Source organism: Pteropus alecto, unplaced genomic scaffold (assembly GCF_000325575.1).
Source record: "Pteropus alecto unplaced genomic scaffold, ASM32557v1 scaffold195, whole genome shotgun sequence".
NCBI classification, from domain to species: Eukaryota; Metazoa; Chordata; class Mammalia; order Chiroptera; family Pteropodidae; genus Pteropus; species Pteropus alecto.
In genome coordinates this window covers 5,718,895-5,727,022 of record NW_006438073.1, presented here as the reverse complement: position 1 = coordinate 5,727,022, position 8,128 = coordinate 5,718,895, and the positions used below count along the sequence as shown (strand labels likewise).

At 50.5% G+C, this 8,128-nt stretch overlaps 1 protein-coding gene and 1 non-coding gene across 2 annotated transcripts in view; both read left to right on the top strand.

The window, feature by feature from the left end:
- Positions 1 to 8,128, top strand: part of PRKN (parkin RBR E3 ubiquitin protein ligase) — an 833,405-nt gene that overhangs the window by 765,035 nt on the left and 60,242 nt on the right. The gene's annotated exons all lie outside the window — the stretch shown is intronic.
- On the top strand, positions 5,872 to 5,990 carry LOC112482368. Its single transcript, XR_003047290.1, has one exon. It is a non-coding gene; the product is annotated as a 5S ribosomal RNA (ribosomal RNA).

Sequence of the window (8,128 nt, the reverse complement as noted above, 5' to 3'; positions counted from 1 at the left end):
ACGCAGCGCCCAAACGGATGTCATAAACTCTGGCTTCCGTCCCCTCCCCCTTGACTGGTCAGGGTGGGACTGGAGCAGGTGGACACTCCTGGCCACTCCCATACCAGGGATCGTGCTGTTAGGTGACCGTCCGCCCGGCTGCGACATCGGCTCTCTGAAGCCCCATGGAGGCACTCTATCCAGAGTCGGGGGGCGGGGGGCTCCCTAGGACTAAGAAACAGACAACGAACCAAATACTCTAGAAAAGTCCATGCCAAGAACAAATGAAGATGCAGACTAGAGAGCTCTGTTTTCTAGGGTGTTGTTGTTGTTGTAAATAAAATGACTATTCGTTACCTTAGCAAAACAGGGCTAAGTCCATTAAACTGATAACTTAGACGTACCTCTAGCCAGAACCTCAGGAAGCCTTTTTCCCCATGTAATTAAAATGCAAAATAAATTCCATGTAAGGATTCAGCCCATCCAGCATGTCAGAGTGTCATCGCACCCATCCCTGGAGCAAAGGGCCCCAGCGCCACATGGCAGCCCCTGTCCAAGGCTTGCGTTTGCTCAGAAGCCCTCGCCACCCGCAGCCAGCGGAGCCCAGTGGATTAGCCTCCCAGGAGGAGGAATGTGGCTTTCCGAGCTCAGCCTCACCGCACCAGCTAATACCTGCTGACTGAATGCCTGCCACTAGCCAGGGTGCGGGGGGAGTTGGCAGAGCACGGCGAGCTCCCGGCCAGCTGCAAGGTCACCGTCTGTGTGGCAAAGCCCCATGGCCGGGGGAGTGCTGGCAACGAGCCCGCCAGATCCAACGAACTCGAGGGCTGGTGCACAGACGTGTGCACTGCTGGAGGACGGTGCCGTGGTCGCTGTGGCTAAGCACGATACGTAGGTCGTGTTCTTGTTCATCAGAGAACGTGTCTTTGTGAAGGAGGATCTTATCATCTCTCAAATGGTGGGGACAAAGCTGGCAGGCACCGAGAGCCTCCTCCCTGCATGAAGTTCCTGTCGAAGTTCTGTGCAGAGCAGTGTCGAGCTCCAGCCTCCTCCTCCTGGGACCTAGTCTGGCCGGTTCGCAGCCTGCGTGAGCCCGCGGGTCACCGGCCGCCACCCAGCCCCCCGCAGCGCCATCGTGGTGTGCCCGAAGCCCAGCACAATGCCTCGAAGTTAATATGCGCTGAGCCGAGCTCCGTGCAAACCAAACAGGAACAGATTACTCACCGTGCGGGCGCCTGTCCCTTCCTCGTGCCAAGTCACCACCCTTAATGACCACAGTTGGACAGCGTGTTCATTACCGTGGATAAGACCACGGGGGAGGCGTCTGGAACGGCGAAGCGTGCCGCTTGCCCCACACTTCCCATTCAGCCCTGACTCTGCCTCCCCAGAAGGTCAGCGAAGCCGGGGTCACTTCAGCAGTGGGAGCACACTTGTTTTTATCAAAGGTGATACTGACCGAACATTACCGTGCGATCGCGGAGGACTTTTTTTGGGGGGTGGGAGATGATCATTTTTAAAAACGGATTGTTCATGTAAAGAACAGCGTTTACATTACTCTCTGGGCTGACCGTTTGTGAACGATAATCTATTATTCGTATTAGAGTCGTAAAGCTACAGTCAGGTTTCCTTGCTTGGGACATCACGAAGTCTAGTAAGGTAACGAGCTTATCTTCGAGGGGCCATCAATGATTCGCTCTCAGAGTCCCCGCCCCCCGACGTGGTCTGTGTGCCATTACACTCCGCAGCTTCACCTTGTTCGGTGCCCGGCCAGGTCCCTCCCCACTTGCATGTGGCGGGCTCATTAGCATAGCAGACACCCAGGCAGCGGAGGACCCGAGCCTCCCTCATCCTGACCCTCACTGGTCTCCTTGACCTTGAGCAGATCAGGTAACCCCCCTGAGCCCGTCTCCTCATCTCGAAGACGGAGATAATGATTACTAATTAGCAAGGCGGCCGCCACATCGAATGGGAGACAGCTCGTGTCAGCGTGGTAACAGAGATGTGTACAAATGAAGTTTCGTCATTATCTCCAAAATCAAAAGGCGGAGAATCTCCCTTTTCCACCCTCTCCCCCTCTCCGCAAGGGTTAGTCTCCGCTGTCGCCATTACGGCAGCTTTGCCAAAAAGCATAAATGGGTGTTTGTATGTTAGTGGGACCATGGAGTGAACGGCTAAGTCACAGGCCACCTTCGGCTGGGACCCAGCAGCCCAGTCCAAGGCAGCCAAAGCCACGCCTGCCGCAGGCCACCACCAGATGAGCTCACACTGCCCCAAGGAGGCGGCTACGTGCCCTTGAGCTTGGTGTTCTGGTGAGTGTCTTATTGTCTCGTCTGCTAGGCTGGAAGTGAGTATATGAATTTTTTCAACAAGATTAAGCCTGGGACTTAATAAATCATATTGATGAATGGTTTTAAATAAAAGCTATTGTTGTTATCACTAATATAAACTCTTTTAGGGACAATAAGTAATAGTGTCTTAAATCGCGCCTTCGAGCATAAGGACTTCAAACTCATTTCATGGTGTCTTTTTCACACTAAACATTTCATCTTTTTACTTATGGCAGGAGATGGAAAGCCTCTTCAATGAATCCGTACTGAATTTTTAAGTGGAATAATAATTCCCCTTCAATTTCAGAGAAATTGAAGTTTACTTAAAGATGATTAAAAATCCTCTGACAGACTTCGAGAAGGTCTCTCCTCTGACTGCTGTAATTCTGAATAATTCAGAGCTAGCTGGGCGCATGTATATTAAAGTAAGGACTAAAATAAAACCACTTGGTGATCAGTGATCAGTCTCACGTCGCCTCCGTAGGGGCTGCGGTGAAATTGGAAACTCGCTAACTGTGGCCGCCCACCTGAGGTTCCCCGCGAGGTGGCTGCTCCCCAGCGCACCCTTCCCAGAGTCCGAGGAGCAGGCCAGGAGGCGGAGATCCAGGGCCGCTGGCGGTCAGCCCGCGGGTGGTCCTGGGCCCTGAGCCCCTGAGGTCCAGCCGCAGAGTCTGAGCCAGCAGCCACGGCCGCGTGACTTGTGGGAACAAGCTGGAGCTCTCCAGTCCCCAGGCTCCTTTTGGGCCCCACAAATCAGTAAAATTAGTTAAATGGGAACTACTAGACAGGACCTCCACCTAAAGCCCAAGACTGAGATCAGCTTCTGCTTCCTTGTAAATCAGCTCCATGGCGACTCAGCACAGTGATGCTCTGGGGAGCTGAGCTGACTGACGCCTGCCTCCTCTTCACGGGGCTCTGTCCAGCACCTCCCCTGAGCATTACACAATTTACTCTGCCCTTCCACCAGGCCTCCAGGACCCCCGATGATGTTGAGCTGGTTTAAATTCAAGATCTCTCTGAGATGCTTTTAGTTCAGAACCTTTTTGTCAGGAAAATCCCCTCCCTCTTTGCCAATGAGATTTTGCCGAAGCGATCCCATCTTTCTTTTCGTCTTTCAACTGATATTTCATCCTTAAATTTCCTAGAGATACCATCAGTTCAGCCCCTTATCACATTAGCCTGCGATGTGCATTCTATGAGGGGCCCCTCTTCGGCATTCTCGAAGACAGATAAAGAGCCCAGAGAAAATCCAGGCCTCTAACTTCAGTGCAGAGCGCCGTTAGGGAGCCATCAAGGGCTTCAGGTGGCATCGAAAATGCCTCTCGGGGTTTGGAAGGGCAATTTAGATCCAAGCAATCTCAGAATGCGTTTCCGACGGACAGGTTATGAATTTTTAGTGCCTCATCTCTTGTCACCTCCCCGTCTGTGACGTGGAAGTAAGACTTTCTCATTCACACCAGCAACTCCCAGGCCCCTGGCGAGGACCCTCTGCATCTGCCCTGCCTCTCCCCTGCGCAGGTCCATTTGTCTCGAGACGAAGCCTGCTCGGTGGCAGCTGTGGCACAATGCCAGGTCTCTGAGCCTCGGCGTCAGACATCATTGAACTTGGAGCCAGATAATCCTTTGTGGTGGGGGCTGCTCTGTGCTTGGTAGGGTGTATAGCAGCATCTCTGGCCTCTATTCACTAGATGCTAGTAGCACCCCCTAGTTGTAACCCAGAAATGTCCCCAAACATTGTCGGCTGCCCCCCGGGGGAGGCAATTGCCTTTGGCTGGGAATTTGTGATGTAATGGAAAGAGCGAAAACTCAGGGCTGAAATACCGATACTCAAACCCGACCTGACGACCTTGCAGTTGGGTGACCTTGACCAAGTCTAACACAACTCGTGACACCTGCCTCAGGAGATGACCGTGAGAATGCCACTAAATAATGACCGAAGACTTCCGAATGTGTTTATTGAAGCCAGATCTCCCGTCTTCTGTTTTTTTATGTTAATGGTAAAAATTACGTCGAGACGTGCAGTAAAGAATGAAAATCCAGCTCTTGAATTTCACCCCCAGCCCTGCGCACGAACGCGTTTAGTTCAGGGTGGATGTACCGCTCTCGGACTTCTTGCTTTATCGTCGGAAAGGGAAGGGGCTTAACTTCAGGGGGTGCCTTTTACGGGCCCCTCGACGGCTGTTCCCACGCAGTTCATGGCACCCAGATAATGCCAGACGGAGTCGCCTTCAGGTTGGAAACGTAGCTCGGGGTGATTGCACACTTTCATTTATCCGTCCTATTTGCGTTCGTACTAATTTGCATTTCTACGTCTCCCACAGCTGACACTCGTTTTTTAATCTTGTGACTCCGAAGCGCTTTTCCGACTGCTCTCCGCCTACTGGGAAGGCTCCCGGTCAGGCGCGTCCCTGGTACCCACCTCCCGGCTCTGCCATCCTCATCTCTTCCACGGGCTTGGAGGGAAGCCAGTTTGGGGGACTCGCACCTGCGGTGGAGCCCGGGCATAACGAGGCCTTGTTCTTCCCAGAGGCTCCGTGGCAGTGGCTGTCTTTCAGCTGCCACGTTACCCGGGACCTTGTCCCCTCTCCCTCCATTATACCTGGGGACGCGCTGCAGCACGTTACAAGGACAAGAGCCACCTTTCTTTCCCTTTGACAAAGTGAGGTTGACCTTCCTTCTTCCTAAAAGAAATACAACTAAAAAAACAACAACAACAAAAAAGAAAAACAGTCTATAGCAATCAACTGCCAGTCTCATCTGAAATTACTAAAGAACAGTTTGCTTTTAAGAATTTAGCTACAGTGCCGAGAACATACTGCTTCTGCCTTTGTAGACTTTCATGTGATTATAGCTCTTCAAATAAACCAGGCCACTATGTCTGTCCTGCTCTCTGTAAAATGTACATCAATCAGTTTAATGTATAGTTGTTAGTTTTCCTAATATGGCTCAAAATAGCCATGTGCACAGTGACCACTTGGATGTCTAATATTTCTATAGCACTTTATAATTTACTAATCATTTAAAATCATCCATCACTTACTTTCTCGATTCTCTCTTCTCTCTCAGTATCCACACGAACCCTGCACTGGAAAATTGCCCATGTCCCTTCTGTACACCATTTTCCCCTCCTGGAAGGATGAGAGTAGGAAATGCTGAGTGTGTACAGCGTGCCTTCTTCCCTAGATGCTGGGTAGCAGGTTTAACGTAATTCTCCATGGACACGAGACTGTAAGAAAAAGAACTTCGCCAGTGCCATTCGATAACGAGATTTCTGGGACCAGCCGCCTCCCTGTGCGGATTCTGTAAATGATGCGTTTACTTGGCTATGCCCTACTCGAGGAATGTCATATGTCTGCCCTAGGTAGAGTCACCCTGACTTCGTGCTTCTTTAAACAAGGTTCGTACTTAGAATTACATGGACAGACGTAGGACTGTGTAAGGACCGTACCCATGGAAAGAGGACTAAGCAAACGTCTGCCAATCAAGTTGCCAGAGTAACCTGCATTTGGCAGTTGTAGTTGTGTTCCTGTTTGGGAAAGAGAACTATTTATTTAACATCCATGGAGTCTACGGCCACACCACCCCGAACGTGCCCGAGCCCGTCTGATCTCGGAAGCTAAGCAGGGTCAGGCCTGGTTAGTACTTGGATGGGAGACCACCTAGGAAGACCAGGTGCTGTAGGCGTTAAAAAAAGAAAGAAATATTTAATGTCCATGTAAAGATCACTTCCGAAATACACAGTCAGATATACATTATGCTCACGTCCTACATACAGACTGGCCTAATTTAGGTGAGGTTAGTAGATGTGATGTTAATATTTTGAAGAAGCCGTTATTTTAATTTTCATTTTGTTAACACATTGGTGTATGATGTCAGAATTATGATGCTTATTTTTCATTTAAGAACTCCCCCAATTCGGGTGAGGTTACATTGTTTGATCTTATCCACATAAAAAACAAACAAACAAACAAACAAAGGGAGACCCTTTCCCGGGGCCCACGCTCCAGCCCTGGTTTACTTCCTTGTGGCGGTCCGCCAGGCCCGGGGCGGCCACCCGAGCTCCATCAGCAGCATCAGCAGCATCAGCAGCATCAGCACCGCGGCCATTATCCCATCAGCGCCGCTTCCGATTCACAAACCTCTCCCCAGGGGCCCGACGGCTGCCATGCGCAGCTCCCCGTGGGGTGGGTACTAAGCCCGTCTCACTCTGTCTATCCATCGTTAACTTAGAGAGAGAGGAAAGGCCGTTTCAGACAATGAAGTTCATTTTACAGGGACGGACATTTTAATGCCCAGGAGGCCCCGAGGACTCGCTCCTGACCCAGGGGCCCTGGGCAGAGGGACACTCCACGAGCGGCCAGTCAGGACACCGAGAGTCAGCCGGACGTGGGGGTAGAGCAGGTGTTTGGGGACCCGCTTTCCCAGCCAGCCGCCCTCACTTCCAAATCACAGCTCTTCGCCAGAGCATCTCACGGCTGCAAGGACCTACAAGGAATCACAAATCACCAAAAAGTTAACACTCCTCAGGGACATTCGCAACCCTGAAAGGGCGTTTCTTGCCCCCAGTAGAATCTCCAGTTTGTAGAGAGTGATTAGGAAGCTTCTAGAACTTTAAGTCTCAATAGGGTGCTCCGTGCCGCCTTCCTCCTCCCACACAGTCATGGCTGGCAGAGAGGTCCCCACACCCCCTGCGATGTCCACACGCTTCTGTGAGGGAAGGAGACGCCTGGGGCTTTTCATGCATAGAATAGTATTCTTTGAAAATAAAAATTCAAGAATCCAGAAATAAATAGATCTGCCTGGAAAAGTGACTGTATTTCACATTTTAGACAATTTGAATATCACTCCTAGTACAGGAAGTATAATGCAGAAAGAAAAAAACCACGCTCTGGAGCCACAGAAGTCTGGGCGGTGCCCTGACGCTCACTTACGAACCACAGGGCGACATCACCCGAGTCCCTCCGCATCTCTGAACCTCCGCCTCCCGGACAGAAACAGGGCGACTGACGATGACGAGGGCCCGACCCTTTGCGTTTAAATCTAACACGTTTGATTGATCTTAAAAAGCAATTGATATTTATAAATATTAGTATTTGTAAAGCTCCTTGCACAATGGGAGACTCAGTGCTCTTTATGAAACATTAACAAAATGATTTCATTGACCTTCACCCCGACCTCTGCGTTAGGGATTGCTGTGCACCGGCGCGGTGCCTGCGAAGCAGGGACCGATTCAAACAGGGCACGACTGTTCTGGAAGGTTTCTTGGGCAGTGGGAATGTCAGGGCTAATGATATATATCCAAGGGGTTGCTGGTAAAATATTATCCTGCAACATCTCGTGTAAATGAAATCATCTCTCTTTTTCCCTGCAAGCCTTTATATTCAACTCAGTTTACCTTTGTTATACTGAGCCGCACGAAAGTACAGATGTTATTTCTTTCTGGGCTTTCTCATTCAGCCCTGTCAGGTCACATTAACCTAGTTACCCGTGGAACAAAAATGCAATTGGCCAAAGGTTATATTTCTTGGTCACAAGCATAAGGGAGGGAGAGAGGGAAGGAGACAGAGGAATGTGCTGGACAGATGAGGCTTTGGGCAAATCATAGCCAGAAATCGGGCTTCCTCCCAGGATTTCCTCAAGGCCAGGCATACATACCATGTTACCCGTGGTGGCGCGTTGGCCAGGTCTGCGTTCTTTTTTGTCTTGTTTTGTTTATTTTCAAAGCTGTATCTGTAACAGAAAGAAAATGCTACTGAATTTACTTCGGCAGGCCGAGCCATTTAGGAGGAGCTCGGAGATTTCCATTGTGATAATGCATTCTG